Here is a 15,193-nt window from a genome sequence, read left to right on the forward strand (position 1 = left end):
CATGGTAATGGTTATAATATCTCCTGTAAACAATGAATCTGTCTCAGTTGCATCCCTTGTACATTGTACAGTAGATATTGTTTTTGTTAATAGCCTTTACAATTGCTTCTGTATTTGCCTTTTTGTGCTTTTCAGTCTGCCTCCATTGTAGCAACCAACAATTGCAGCAACACTCTAATGGCTTCAGATGGGAGGTCCTGGGGTCATCATCATCCAAAATAGAGAAGGGGGAAACATGGGGTACTGAATAAGTAAGCTGACAAAGTCCTTGCTATTCTAGGGAAGGCAGAAAGGTTGGCATCCCTTTTGCCTTCTTCCCCCTTTTTCCTCCCTTTGAGATCTGACCTTTGATTGAACCCAGGACCCTGAAAGCTTTGTAAATGAGAAAGTTATGTTCTTATTTTGTTGATAAGTAGTTAGCTATGAATCTTCAAGTGCTGTGGCAACTGAAAATTTCCTATAAATTGCTTGGTAACAAATATAATTGATTTAATCAGTATGATTTGTTATCTTCACTGGCTTATAAAAAGGAACCCAAAATAAACTATAAGGCCTTACAGGTCAGCAGACTGCCAGGTACTCCAGATCCCATAAAATAAATCATATCTTTCTTCATTTCTCACCATCTCCCCTCAGGTACTGGTCAACAACAGTTGCCATGGGTAAAGTGAACATGCTTTATTTTCAGACACAAGCTTTACAGACCAGCAGTTCAGAGAGGTGGCCTTCCATATCAAAGACTACACATTACCAGCAATGAGCCAAAAGGGTAAATGACACCGATGTCCACTAACTCTACTACCACACAACTTCTTTACAATGGATGTGCTGAATCATACCCAGCTGGATATGAGGCAAGAGGGCCTGACTGGGCTAACTTCATTTTCCTCACAATAGGGTTCTTCCTTTCATTTTGCAATCCTCTTAAGGAGTCAAATAGTTTTGTGAGGGTTTTATTCTTTTCACAGTTTTGATATTTTAAATAATATGCATGTAGTGCTGAAATAGATTTTTCATTTGGGGGCATTGTCTATAGATTTATCATGAAGGAGGCTTCAAAAACAACTCTCTTATAAACACACACCCCATTGCACAGAGGAACTTCCTTCTTATTCTTCTGATAGAGTTCTATCTTGATCTTGGTAGGATCAGATGTAGAATTTACATTATGATGACTATGTAAATACTATTTATAATTCAGTCATGTAGTATGCCATGATCCATTACTTTTCCTTCTGTTGCAGTGAGAAGGACTGAAGCCATGTTGGGACCTAAAGCTGCCTGGGCTGCAAAGAGGGGAGTATTTTTAAAAGGACAGTTTTTTTCTCTCCACTCTTGCTTCCCATCCCCTGAGTTTCTTATCTCACTTGCTAAGTAGGAAAACAAGGCCGAGAAGCTAATTAGTACTTTGCAGAGCTAACAGTTCTTTCTTTAAGACTTGTAGAGTTTTGAGAAATGGTCAAGGCCAAATGACGGAAGCTGACCTTGGGCACCAGCCAAGTACACTGGTGTAAATCAAAATCTTGCAGGGTCCTGAGATAACAGCAAAGATGAGAACAGAAACCAGATGAGGCCTTGGCAAGACCTTGTACCTGACCCATAGAAATGGACCCCTCAACTTACATCTCCTGCTCTCCTGCTTTTCACCTCCCACATTCCATTCCCTCAAGCCCTCCTTTAAAAACCCCTCAGTAAATGTAAATCTTTGAGATGGGGTAGCCTACCATCTCCTTCAGCTGAATACATCTGCTTTTCTAACACCAACTGTTTGACTTCTGAGGTTTTTTTCTTTCCTTCTCAAGGGGGCGGGCAGCCGGACCTGAGTCCGGTAACACTTCCTTGAACAACATTTGATTCTCCCTGGAATTGTTATATTTGTTCCATCCAGAATTTCTGGCCTCTGATTCTCAGAAAGCCCCGCCCTTACTATCGGCTCCACCTCTGGTATAAGGGAAGCCTGTGTCTCCTGCAAGAAAAGTCCCGCCTCCCTTATTAGCTTCCCTCTTCCCATTGGCTCATGACTGCTCTCTGCCCCTTTACTGGGCGGTGTCCCTCCTCAAAGATAAACTGGGTTCCTCACAGTAGCTGTTTTTTCACATCCCTCTGATGGCGTGACCGCTGTCTTGTACCGCAGTTATTTCTCCAGACCCTTTTCTGTCCTCAAAATCTTCCTCCTGTTTTCGACATGCAGCCAGAAGCCTTCCAAGGGAAATCGCTTCTCTCCCATTTGTTTGCTTTTTTTCCCTCCACTGAGAAAGCGTTTTTCATTTGTACGGAAAACTACCTTCTAAGATGGCTGCACCTGCTGTGTCGCCTCCATATTCTTTGCCTGAAGTGGATGATTTTTCTCCTTACTGAAGTGGATGTAGCCCACCACATGTTTGTCTTGTGTAAGCTCCAACCTCCGAAAATCAATGGAATTAGCGGCACAGGGCTTAAGGTGCTTCAAAATGGGGTGGTTTCAGTGGCTTTTCACAGTTCTGAGCCATCCCTGGCTATTTGGGCAAAATCCGGCAACTTTGTTTCCTGTACGTCAAGTATTGAAAGATGGCCGCCCCCTCGGATCTGTGACGGGATGGGCGCGGACATATTACCTCACCTGGGTAAAGCCGGAAGTTGAGTTGTCCGTGTTCCCTACGAACGCTTCTGATCCTTGCCGGCCGCCGTAGGTGGGCGCCGAGGCTGAGCGATGGCCCCAAAGTGGAAGAATTTATCGAAGTGCAGCTTCTAGGAAGTGCGGGTGGGTTAAGGAGAAAGTCAGGTCTGTGTGGGTTTCTCTGTGGAACAGGATGCGGGGGACGGGGCAGGGGTGTCTGTGGGTGTCCGTGTTATGCGGAGCCGCGGGGCGTGTGGAGGGAGCAGGAACAAACGGGAGTCCGTGACGGGGGTGATTTTGGAATCAGTCCTGAGGTTTTCTGGTGGTCGTTGATTAAGGATCTGTCGAGGTCAAGGACTGAACGTCGGTGTTCAGGGTTTGGTGTCTGCGGGTGACTCTGTCTGTAGGGCTCAGTGACTGAGGGCTGGAATGGTGGGTGGTTTTGTCAGTGAAAGCGATGCCTGGTTCGGATTCGGAATTTAACCTGCGGTTCCATGAGAGGGGCGGGGCTCATGGTCGGTGAACCCAGGTGTGTGGTCCAGGTCTCCGGATTACTCCAGGTGGGCGTGGCCAGTGTTTACGGAGGTCCGGACCTGTCATCGCTAAGAGGCTTGTGAAAGCTGAAGCTGTGGAGGCTCAGGGACCCCGGCTGGTGTGTCTGTTGAAGTTCCAACGTTACATTGTCCCTCAGTCCTGTGAGTCCCTCTGCAAGGACTAGTTTATGTATCTCCTGCGGCTTCTCACATCTCTCCTTCCTTTCCTCGCCGTAGATAGGAAGCTTTTGGTGTGATCAAGGATTAACCAAGTCTAAACTGGTAAGAATCCTATTAAAGATAAAGATTTTTGTCCTTCTTCCTGCAAGTTTACTGCACATTTACTGTATGAATATATGTATACACACAGACTTGTAAATATTTTCTTTCCGTTTTGTTCCGACACAAATAAAATAACATTTCTCTTACTCCCAAATACGTTACTCAGTGATGACTTTTGATAACACTTTTGTATACTGTATTTCAATTTGTCTTCACTTTTCTATGCTTGATTTTCACAATTCAGATAAACTGCTGAAACACTGGTAAATTTTGCTTTGCCTTTTAACTTCATATCATAAATATATCATGTTTTTAGTTTCAAAATTGGTTTTTAAAGATTTCTGTGGTAGTATATCAAGAGGCGAACTTGTGAATTATGGCTGAAGTCACTAAACATATACATATATTTAGATAGAATTTTGGTACTTAAAAAGTGCAGTTATTACTTTTAGGAACAGGTTATGATTCTGTATTTACCTAAGTGTGTTGTTCCCTGACTCTCATTTCCTTCTTGATTTTTAATTTTTTTGTGTGAGGACTTTTGATAATACTTTTGTATACTGTATTTCAGTTAGTCTTCATTTTTCTATGCTTGATTTTTCACAATTCAGATAAACTGCTGAAACAATGGTAAATTTTGCTTTGCCATTTAACGTCATATCATAAATATAAGTTTTTAGTTTCAAAATTGGTTTTTAAAGATTTCTATGTTAGTATATCATCAAGAGGCAAACTTGTGCATTATGGCTGGAATCACTAAGCATATGCATATATTTAGACAGAATTTTGGTACTAAAAAGTGCAGTTATTACTTTTAGGAACAGGTTATGATTCTGTATTTGCCTAAGTGTGTTGTTCCCTGACCCTCATTACCTTCTTGATTTTTAATTTTTTTTGTGATTGTCAATGGTGTCTTTATCTTTGACTTTTTTGTTCTCTTCTAATTTACTACTGTCTTGAAGAGCGATTAGTTTAAAATATTTATTTTGTTTCTGGTCACCTTACTGACCTTATTACTACAGGCTTCCCCGTCTTCCGACATTTTATTATGAAAAATTTCAAACATGATAAATTTTACAGTTGAATACTTGTGTGCCTGTCATCATTTTATTGTGTTTTCTTTATCATACGTCCATACTTATCTCATCCCTCTGCTAATTATTATTTTTATTTATTTATTTATTTATTTATTTATTTATTTATTTATTTATTTATTTATTCTCAACCCTTGACTTGGTGTTGTCAGCACCACGCTCAGCCAGTGAGCAAACCGGCCATCCCTATATGGGATCCGAACCCGGGGCCTTGGTGTTATCAGCACCGCACTCTCCCGAGTGAGCCACGGGCCGGCCCGCTCTGCTAATTATTAATACATCTTTTAAATTATTGTTCTGTTTTTTGGTGCATTTCAAAGTAAGTTAGAGCCATTCATACATTTGCCCCTAAATGTTTCATTAGGTGTATAATAATTAAGTTCTACTGATAGCTTTTCCTAACAGCTTCATTATACACATATCATAAAATCCACCCATTCAAAATGTACAATTCAGTGGCTTTTAGTGTGTGCAACCAGCACCAAAGTCAATTTTAAAACATTTTCATCACCTCATACCCTTTCGCTGCCTCCACTCTCTCTTCTTTCCCCCCACTTCTGAGAAACCACTAATCTTTTTTGTTGTTGTTGTCGTTGCTATAGACTTGCTTATTCTGCACATTTCATATAAATGCAATCATATATGTGGTCTTTTGTGACTTGCTTCTTTCATGTAGCATAAATGTTTTTAAGGTTTGTCCATGTTGTAGTACTTCGTTCCTGTTTTAAAAATTTTTGATTTAAAGGATTTTCTTTTCTTTCTTCACGTAGGAAGACTACAAAGTCAGATATTTTACCAAGGTCTAATAGTGATTGATTCCTCAGAGAAAGGAGCACGGCCTTTTAAGGTCAGACTATGTGCACAATAGTCTTGTGGGACTGGTTCAGCTAGAACTGTACTACTTTCTCAGGAAAACACAGGGCCTATCTTTTTCTTTCAAAAGGCCTTGTATATTCCATCTCCATGGCTGGGAAAGTTTCTATTACAGGAGAGACTGAACCAAGCCAAGAGCAGATTAGTCTGACACCAACACAGTGTGGCATTCATGGCCCCCAACCGATCTCTTCCCACACCCACATCTCTTCCCACACCCACATTCATCCCACTCTGTTGAAAGCCTGGATTCTGCCAACAGCAAACCTGAGATGAAAACACAGAAAGAAGAGCTGCCATCCTTAGATGCCCAAGTGGGGGCAGGGGAGCTCTCAAGCTGACATATCAGACAGAAACTGGTTTAGAGAAGTTACATCAACATGGTTGATCTGTTGGAGGAAAAAATTATTTATTCCTTTTTATACCTGAATAATATTCCACCCTGTGAATGTAGCACATTTTGTTTATCCCTTCAACAGCTGATGAATATTTCGGTTGTTTCCCTCTTTAGAATATTACAGATAGTATTGCTGTAAACATTTGCATACAAGCTTTTGTGTGGATGTGCTTTGATTTCTCTTGTATATAAACCTAGGAATGGTAACAACATGTGGTAAAAATGTTTAATTGACTGTTTCCCAAAGTGGCTGTACCATTTAACTAGCCAATCTTTGAGTGTTTGCATTCCTTCCTATTTTCACCAACACTTGTTATTTTCAGTTTTTTATTCATAGCCATACTAGTGGATGTGAAGTGGTATCTCATGATGATTATGATTTCCATTTTTCTGAAGATGTATGATGTTGAGCAACTTTTCATGTGCTTACAAAATACATAACGTTTAGATTCATGTTTTTTCACAAAATGTAGATTGTTAGTGTTTTTAATAGCTACATTGTATTTGATTGGATGTATATACTTTTACTTATCCAATTAATCGTGTATTAGTCGACCTAAATAATATTTTTTGCATCAAATTTGTAAGCATGTGCCACTGTTTCTTTTCCAAAAATTTCTAATGTGGATTTTTGCATTCTAGTAATATCTCTAGTGAAAGTATTCAATACACAGTGTTAAACTATCCCCAAAACTATCGAGTCATTTAATACCAATGAAGAAGTGCCATGTGAAAGAAATAAAAAAGTAAAACAAACAAAAAAAGTGTGTGTTTTGAAATGCTATCAATTTTTAGTTATAAATTCTGTAATCTGTCCACTGGGTAAAACTTATTTTTGATATGTGTTCAGTTGAATCTTTGCAACTCTGATTCTTGCTTAGTCATGTTGGGAAACATCTTAGAATTTGTTTTGTCTTCTCTAATATTGATTATCCTTATTTGATTTTTTTTTTCCCTTGCTGACGTGTACAGGTTACTTTATTTTTCATCAAATCAGTGGGGTGGCATTTCCAGAATTCTTCTAGTTAATGGTCGTGATACTGCTCATCCTTACCTTTTCATTGACTTTAGAGAAAGTACTTATGTTGTTTAACTGTACATAATTAGGATGTATTGGATTTTTTTAAAATTGAGGTGAAATTTACAAGATAAAATTAACCATTTTAAAGTCAACAATTCAATGGCTCTTAGTTCTTAGTTGTGCAACCATCACTTCTATCTAGTTCCACAACGTTTTTATTACCCCAAAAGGAAACCCTGTGTCCATTAAGCAGTCACTCCATACTCCCTTCTCCCCCAGACCCTGGCAACCACCAATGTGCTTTTTGTCTCTATGGATTTACCTAATCTGGATGTTTAATATAAATGGAACCATACAATATGTGGTTCTTTGTGTCAGGCTTCTTTCACTTAGCATAATATTTTTGTTACGTATTGTGTGTTTCAATGATTAGTCGGGCAGTCTACCACTCTGCCTTAGCTTTTACTTCCTACTTGAACCAGCCTATACATCAGCCACAGAGAAAGCTTAGGTTCTCAGGTCTTTTCTGAGCATGGAATCCTGTCCTGTGCATGCATATGGCTCTATAAATTCCCCAGTATGCATGGATGATATATACATTTTTTTTTCCCCTTTTTGTCTTTTTTTGTGACCGGCAACGGATCGCAACCCTCAGTGTCGCGCCCATACCAGACTGGGACCGGCAACAGGATCGCAACCCTCGGCGTTGCTCCCGCATCTCGCTCAGCCAGTGAGTGGCCGGTCTGCATGTGGGATCCGAACCCTCGACGGGAGCGCTGCCACGCTTCCCAAGCGGCGCACTGTAGCAGTGCGCCACCGGGCCGGCCTATAAATTTTTTTTTTTTTTTTATTGTGGTAAAATGTAGTTGAGGATTTCCATTTTAAGCACTTTTAAACATAAAATTGCATGGAATTAAGTACATTTACAATGCTGTATAAACACTACTTCCATCTATTTCCAAACTTTTTCATCATTCTAAGCATAACTCTGTACCCATTATGCTTTAACTTCTCATTATTCCTTCCCCCTAGTTTCTGATAACCTCTAATCTATTTCTGCCTCTGAAGAATTTTTTTCTTTTTAATTTATTTTTTCTTAATTGACCCATGATAAGTGAATATATTTATGGAGTACCATGTGATATTTGGGTGTGTTTATACTGTGTGCAATGATCATATCAGGGCATTTAGCATATCTATCACTTCAAACATTTGTTACCTCCTTGTGTTGGGAACAGTCAACATCCTCTCAATTAGCTACATGAAGTTATCCACTAATTTGTTGTTGAGAGTGATCTTCCTATATTGCTATGGAACACTAGACCTTATTCTTCCTCTCTGTCAACAATTCTGTATCCATTGACCACCCTCTCCTTATCCCCTCTCTAGTCTCTAGTAATCAGTATTCTACTCCGTGCTTCTTTGAGATGAATTTTTTTAGCTTCCACATGTGAATGAGAATATGCAGTATTTCTCTGTCTGTGCCTGCGTTATTTTACTTAATGTAATTTTCTCTAAAATTACATTAAAATATCCATGTTGTGGGAATGGCAGAATTTCATTTTTTCTTACAGCTGAGTAGTATTCCACTGTGTGTATATATAGTGCATTTTCTTTATCCAGTCATCTGTGGGTGAACATTTAGGTTGGTTGCAAATCTTGGCTATTGTGAATTGAATCGTGATAAACATGGGAGTGCAGTTATCTCCTTGACTTGTTGATTTCCATTCCTTTGGATATATACCCAGTATTAGCATAACTGGATCCTATGGTACTTCTATCTGTAGTTCTTTGAGAAACCTCCAAACTGTTTTTTATAGTGGCTCTACTAATTTATATTCTCACCAGCAATGTAAAAGATATCCCCTTTCTCTGCATCCTTGCTAGCAATTATTATTTTCCATCTTTTTGGTAATAGCCATGCTAATTGTGGTGAGATGATACCTATTTGTTGCTTTAATTTGCAATTCTCTGATGATTAGTGATGTTGAGCATTTTTTTCATGTACCTATTGGCTATGCATGTATGTCTTCTTTTGAGAATGTCTGTTTCGCTCTTTTGTCCATTTTTTAATTAATTTTTTTTCCATTAATCCTTTGTCAGATGCATAGTTTGCAAATTTTTTCTCCCATTCTGCAGGTTGTCTCTTCACTCTTTTTTTCGATTTTAGTTCTTTTATTTATTTTTTTGTTTTCTTTTTTCTATTTTTTCACTCTGTTGATTGTTTCCTTTGCTGTATAGAATCTTTTTTAGTTTGATATAATCCCATTTGTTTACTTTTGCTTTTATTGCCTGTGCTGTAGAAGTCCTATTCATAAAATCTTTGCCTAGTCCTACATCCTGAAGTTTTCCCCTATGTTTTCTTCTATAAGTTTTAAAGTTTCAGGTCTTACATTTAGGCCTTTAATCCATTTTTAGTTTGTTTTGGTATATGATAAGAGATAGGGGTCTAATTTCATTCTTCTGCATATAGGTCTCCAATTTTCCCAGCACAATTTGTTGAAGAGACTGTCCTTTTCCAAATATATGTTCTTCACTCGTATGTCAAAAATTAGTTGGCTGTGGATATGTGGATTCATTTCTGAATTCTCTGTTCTGTTTCATTGGTCTATTTGTCTGTTTTTGTGCCAGTATTATGCTGTTTTGATTATTGTAGCTTTATAGTATATTTTGAGGTGAGGGAGTATGATGCCGTCTACTTTGTTCTTTTTGCTCAGGATTGCTTTGGCTATTCATGGTCTGTATTTGTCTGTTTCTGTTGCTAACCACTGAAATACCTGAAACAGGATAATTTGTAAAGAAACAGTATTTGTTGCTTACAGTTTTGGGGATTGGGAAGTCCAAAGGCCAGGGAACACATCTGGTGACTGCCTTGTTGGTAGTGGCTGTGTAGTGATGCAAGGTATCATATGGGGACTGGCTGAGCAAGAGACGGAGCTAAGCTTCTCAGTTGCTCTCCTTTTAAAGCCATCAGAACCATATCCATTACCACCCATTAAACCATCAATGGATTAATCCAATCATGAGGGTACAGTCCTCACACTCTAATCACCTGTCAAAGGCCCCTCCTTTAGATATCATAATTGGATTTCCCATCCTCTTAATTTAGCTAAGTGGGGGATTGAGTTTCAGTGAGTGTGGAGGGAGACATTCACCCCACAGCAGAGTCTTCTGTTGTTCCATATAAATTTTCGAATTTTTTTTTTCTATTTCTGTGAAATATGTCATTGGTAGTTTGATGGGGATTGCATTGAATATGAAGATTGCTATTGGTAGTATGTTCATTTTGACAACATTGATTCTTCCAATTCATGAACATGTGATGTCTTTCCATTTCTGTGTGCCTTCTTTAATTTTTGTTTTGTTTTGTTTTGTTTCTTTGTTTCTTTGTGGCTGGCCAGTTTGGGTAACTGAACCCTTGACCTTGGTATTACACTACCACGCTCTAACCAACCAAGCTAACTGCACACCCTTATTTCTTATTTATTTATACTTTTAAATTTTATTTATATATATGTTGGCCAGCCATAATTTCTTTAATCAGTTTTCATAGTTTTCTTTCACCTCCTTAGTTACTTTTATTCCTAGGTATTTTATTTTATTGCCATTGTAGGTGAAAGTTTTTTTCTTGATTTTTTTTTTCTGCTAGTTCATTGTTGTTGTTGTATAGAAACACTACTATTATCTGTATGTTGATTTTGTATCCTCCAGCTTTACTCAAGTTATTTTTCAGATCTAGAGGTTTTTTGGTAGAGTCTTTGGGTTTCTCTCTATATAAAGTCATATTATCTAGAAACAGGGACAGTTTGACTTCCTCCTCTCCAGTTTGGATACCATTTATTCCTTTCACTTGCCAAATTGCTCCAGCTAGGACTTCCAGTACTATGTTGAACAAAAGTGGTGAGACTAGGCATCTTGTTTTAATCCACTTTTTTTTAGCTTTTCTCTGTTCAGTGTGTTAGCTCTGAGTTTGTCATTTATAGGCTTTATTGTATCAAGATTTTTTTTTTCTACAGCTAGTTTGTTGAGAGGTTTTTGTTTTTGTTTTATCATGAAGGGATATTGAATTTTACCAAATTCTTTTGTTGTGTCTATCAAGATGATTATATGTTTTTTCTTCCTTCTGCTGATGTTATGTATTACATTTATTGATATGAATATGTTCAACCATCCTTGCATCACTGGGATAAATGCACTAGATCATGATGTGCTGTTGGATTTTGTTTGCTAGTGTTTTATCAAGGATTTTTGGTTCTATGTTCATAGGGAGATTGGCTTGTAGTTTTCTTTTTGTCGTTGTTGTGTCCTTGCCTGGTTGTGGTATCTGGGCAATGCTGGCCTCACAGAATGAGTTTGGAAGAATTCCATAAACTCTAATTTTGTGAAATAGTTTGAGAAGTATTGACATTCTTTAAATGTTTGGTAGAATTCAGCGGTAAAGCAATCTGGTCCTGGGTTTTTCTTTGTTGGGAAACCTTTTATTACTGATTTAATCTTGTTACTTATTACTGGTTTGTTCAGATTTTTTGTTTCTTCTTGGTTCACTCTTGGTAGGTCATATGTGTCCAGAAATTTATCCACTTCCTCTAGGTTTTCATATTTTTTGGCATATAGTTGTTCATAATAGTCTCCAATGATCCTTTTTCTATTCGTGGTATCAGTTGTAATATCTCTTTTTGCATTCTTGATTTTATTAATTTGGGTCTTTTCTCTTTTTTTCTTGGTTACTCTCGCTAGTGGTTTGTCAGTTTTGTTCATTTTTTCAAAAATCAACTTTTTGTTTAATTGATCTTTTGTATAGTAACTTTAGTCTCAATTTTACTTATTTTTGAACTGATTATATTTCGTTTCTTCTACTTATTTTGGATTTGGGTTGTTCATGCTTTTCTAGTTCCTTGAGGTTCATTGTTAAACTGTTTATTTAATGTAGGTATTTATTGCTGTGAACTTTCTTCTTAATATTGCCTTGGCTGTATCCCATAGGTTTTGTTATGTTTTGTTTCTGTCTTCATTTGTTCATGAATTTTAAAAATTTCTTAATCTCTTCTTTGACCTATTGATTGTTCAGGACCATGTTGTTTAATTTCCATGTATTTTCATAGTTTTGAAAGTTTCTCTTGTTATCAATTTCTAGTTTTTTTCCACTGTGTTCATAAAAAACACTTGATATGATTTTGATTTTTTTTTTAACTTGTAGAGACTAGTTTTGTGGCCTAGCATATGGTCAGTCCTGGTGAATGTTCCATGTGCTGATGAAAAGAATGTGTGTTCTGCAGCTTGTGGTTGAAATGTTCTGTAAATGTCTGTTAGGTCCATCTGGTTTATGGGCCCTTTTAAATTTGATATTTCTTTGTCATTTTTTTTTCCTTGATGATCTGTTCAATGTTGAGAGTGGGGTGTTAAAGTCCCCACCTATTATTGTGTTGGCATCTGTCTCTTCCTTTAGATTTGATAATATTTGCTTTATATATTTGGGTGCTCTGGGGTTAAGTGTATGTATATTTATAATTGTTATATCCTCTTGCTGCCCTGATACCTTGTCATTATATATTCCTTTTCTCATCTCTTAGTACAAATTTTGGTTTAAATTTTATCTGATATAAGTATAGATATTCAAGCTCACTTTTGGTTTTTATTTGCTGGGAATTTCTTTTTTCATCCCTTCACTTTCAGTCTGTGTGTAGGTAAGGTGTGTTTCTTGCTGGCAGCATATGGATGTCTTTTTTTTAGTCCATTCCGTCTATGTCTTTTAATTGGGGCATTTAATCCATTTATATTCAGGGTTGTTATTGATGTGTGACGTCTTACTCTTGTCATTTTGTTGGTTGTTTTCTGATTCTTTTGTGTATCCTTTGTTCCTTTCTTCCTCTCTTATTGTTTATCCTTGTGGTTTAGTGGTTTTCTGTATTGATAAAGGTTAATTATTCTTTCTAATATTTTTTGTTTTGTTTTGCTGCAGGCTGATATGGAGATCTAAACCCTTTACCTTGTTTTATCAGCACCACACTCTACTGAGTGAGTGAACTGGCCAGCCCTCTCTAAATTATGTATTTATTCTACTAGTAAGTTTTGTTTTTTCAAAAGTTTACATGGTAGTTGTTATTGTTCATTCCCTTCTAGATGTAGGATGCCTCTAAGAATTTTTTCTTTCTTTTTTTTCCTTTAAGATGGCTGGCCTGTATGGGCATCTGTAAACCCTTGACCTTGGTTCCTAAACTTTTTCTTTCTTTTTTTAAAAAATATTTTATTTTATTTTATTTTGTCGATATACAATGTGGTTGATTATTATGGCCAATTACCGAAACTTCCCTCCCTCCTCCCTCCCCCCTCCCTCCAAACAATGTCCTTTCTGTATGCTTGTCATATCAATTTCAATGAATTGCAATTGTTATGTCTTCTCCCCCCCTCCGGTTTTGTGTGTGTGTGTGTGTGTATGTGTATTTATTTATTTTTAGCTCCCACAAATAAGTGAGAACATTTCTCTTTCTGTGCCTGACTTGTTTCACTTAATATAATTCTCTCTAGGTCCATCCATGTCATTGCAAGTGGCAGTATTTCATTCTTTTTTATAGCTGAGTAGTATTCCATTGTGTAGATATACCACATTTTCCATATCCACTCATCTGATGATGGACATTTGGGCTGGTTCCAATCTTGGCTATTGTAAAGGGTGCCGCAGTGAACATTGGGGAACAGGTATACCTTTGACTTGATGATTTCCATTCCTCTGGGTATATTCCCAGCAGTGGGATAGCTGGGTCATATGGTAGATCTGTCTGCAAATATTTGAGGAACCTCCACACCATTTTCCATAGAGGCTGCACCATTTTACAGTCCCACCAACAATGTATGAGAGTTCCTTTTCCTCCGCAACTTCGCCAGAATTTATTGTTCAGAGTCTTTTGGATTTTAGCCATCCTAACTGGGGTGAGATGGTATCTCAGTGTGGTTTGGATTTGCATTTCCCGAATGCTGAGTGATGTTGAGCATTTTTTCATATGTCTGTTGGCCATTCATATATCTTCCTTTGAGAAATGCCTATTTAGCTCTTTTGCCCATTTTTTAATTGGGTTGCTTGTTTTTTTCTTGTAAAGTTGTTTGAGTTCCTTGTATATTCTGAATATTAATCCTTTGTCAGATGTATATTTTGCAAATATTTTCTCCCACTCTGTTGGTTATCTTTTAACTCTGTTAATTGCTTCTTTTGCTGTGCAGAATCTTTTTAGTTTGATATAATCCCATTTGTTTATTTTTCCTTTGGTTGCCCGTGCTTTGGGGGTCGTATTCATGAAGTCTGTGTCCAGTCCTACTTCCTGAAGTGCCTAAACACTTTTTCTAAGGCTGGCCTTTTGATGATGAATTCCTTTAACTTTTGCTTATCTGAGAATGCCCTTATTTTTCCTTCATTTCCAAAGGATAGCTTTGCTGGGTTTAATATTTTTGGCTGGCATTTGTTTTTCTTTTTTCTTTCAGTACTTTGAATATATCATCCCATTTTCTCCTGGCCTGTAGGATTTCTGCTGAGATGTCTGCTGTTAGGGGATTCCCTTATAAGTGACTTGATGCTTTTCTCTTGCTATTTTTAAAATTCTCTCCATCTTTAACTTTTGACAGTTTGACTATTCCGTGTCTTGGAATGAACTGTTTTGGGTTGAATCTATTTGTGGATCTTTGACTATCCTGGATTTAGATGTTCCTATTGTTCCCAAAACTAGGGAAGTTTTTAGCTATCATTTCATTAAATACATTTTCAGTGTTTTTTGTTTTTCTCTCCTTCTAGAATGCCCATAATTTGAATTTTTGTTTGCTTTAATAGTATTCCATAAATCTTGTAGGTTTTGTTCATTTTAAAAATTCTTTATTTTTTGTCTTCCTGCATTATTTCAGAACATTTGTCTTCAAGATCAGAAATTCTTCTGCATGATATAGTCTGTTTTGTGATTCTCGTATGTAATTTTTATTTCGTTCCATGAATATTTCAGTTCCAGGATTTCTGTTTGATTATGATATCTGTCTCTTTATTAATTCTCTCATTCAGATCATGAATTGTTTTCCTGATTTTGTTGAATGTTTGTCTGTATTCTCGTGTATCTTGGTGAGTTTTCTTAAGATTATTAATTTGAATTTTTTTTCTGGTATGTTGGCAATTTCTGATTCTTTGGGACCAGTTACTGTAGCATTATTTTTCTTTGCAAACAACCAGGCTGTTTCTCACTTGATTGCCTATGCATGCAATCGAAAGACTCAGGGGTAGGTCCATCAGGGGCATGACAGATGAACTGTTTCTCTGAGTCGGGCATGGATATGCTTTGGCTCAGTGATGGAGTTTGGATGTGTTGTCCCCTACAAAACTTATGTGGAAATTTGATCTCCAATGTGGCAGTGTTGGAAACTGAT

General features: G+C 37.3%; 1 protein-coding gene across 1 annotated transcript in view; it reads left to right on the forward strand.

The window, feature by feature from the left end:
- The first annotated feature begins 2,703 nt into the window (after nucleotides 1-2,703).
- ZNF613 (zinc finger protein 613) overlaps nucleotides 2,704-15,193 on the forward strand; it is a 30,788-nt gene continuing 18,298 nt past the window's right edge. Inside the window, exon 1 of the mRNA XM_008588257.1 lies at nucleotides 2,704-2,761. The gene's annotated coding sequence lies outside the window, so the exon portion shown is untranslated. The remainder of the gene's footprint in view (nucleotides 2,762-15,193) is intronic.

The sequence above is a fragment of the Galeopterus variegatus genome, unplaced genomic scaffold (genome assembly GCF_000696425.1).
Source record: "Galeopterus variegatus unplaced genomic scaffold, G_variegatus-3.0.2 Scaffold4747, whole genome shotgun sequence".
Lineage (NCBI taxonomy): Eukaryota > Metazoa > Chordata > Mammalia > Dermoptera > Cynocephalidae > Galeopterus > Galeopterus variegatus.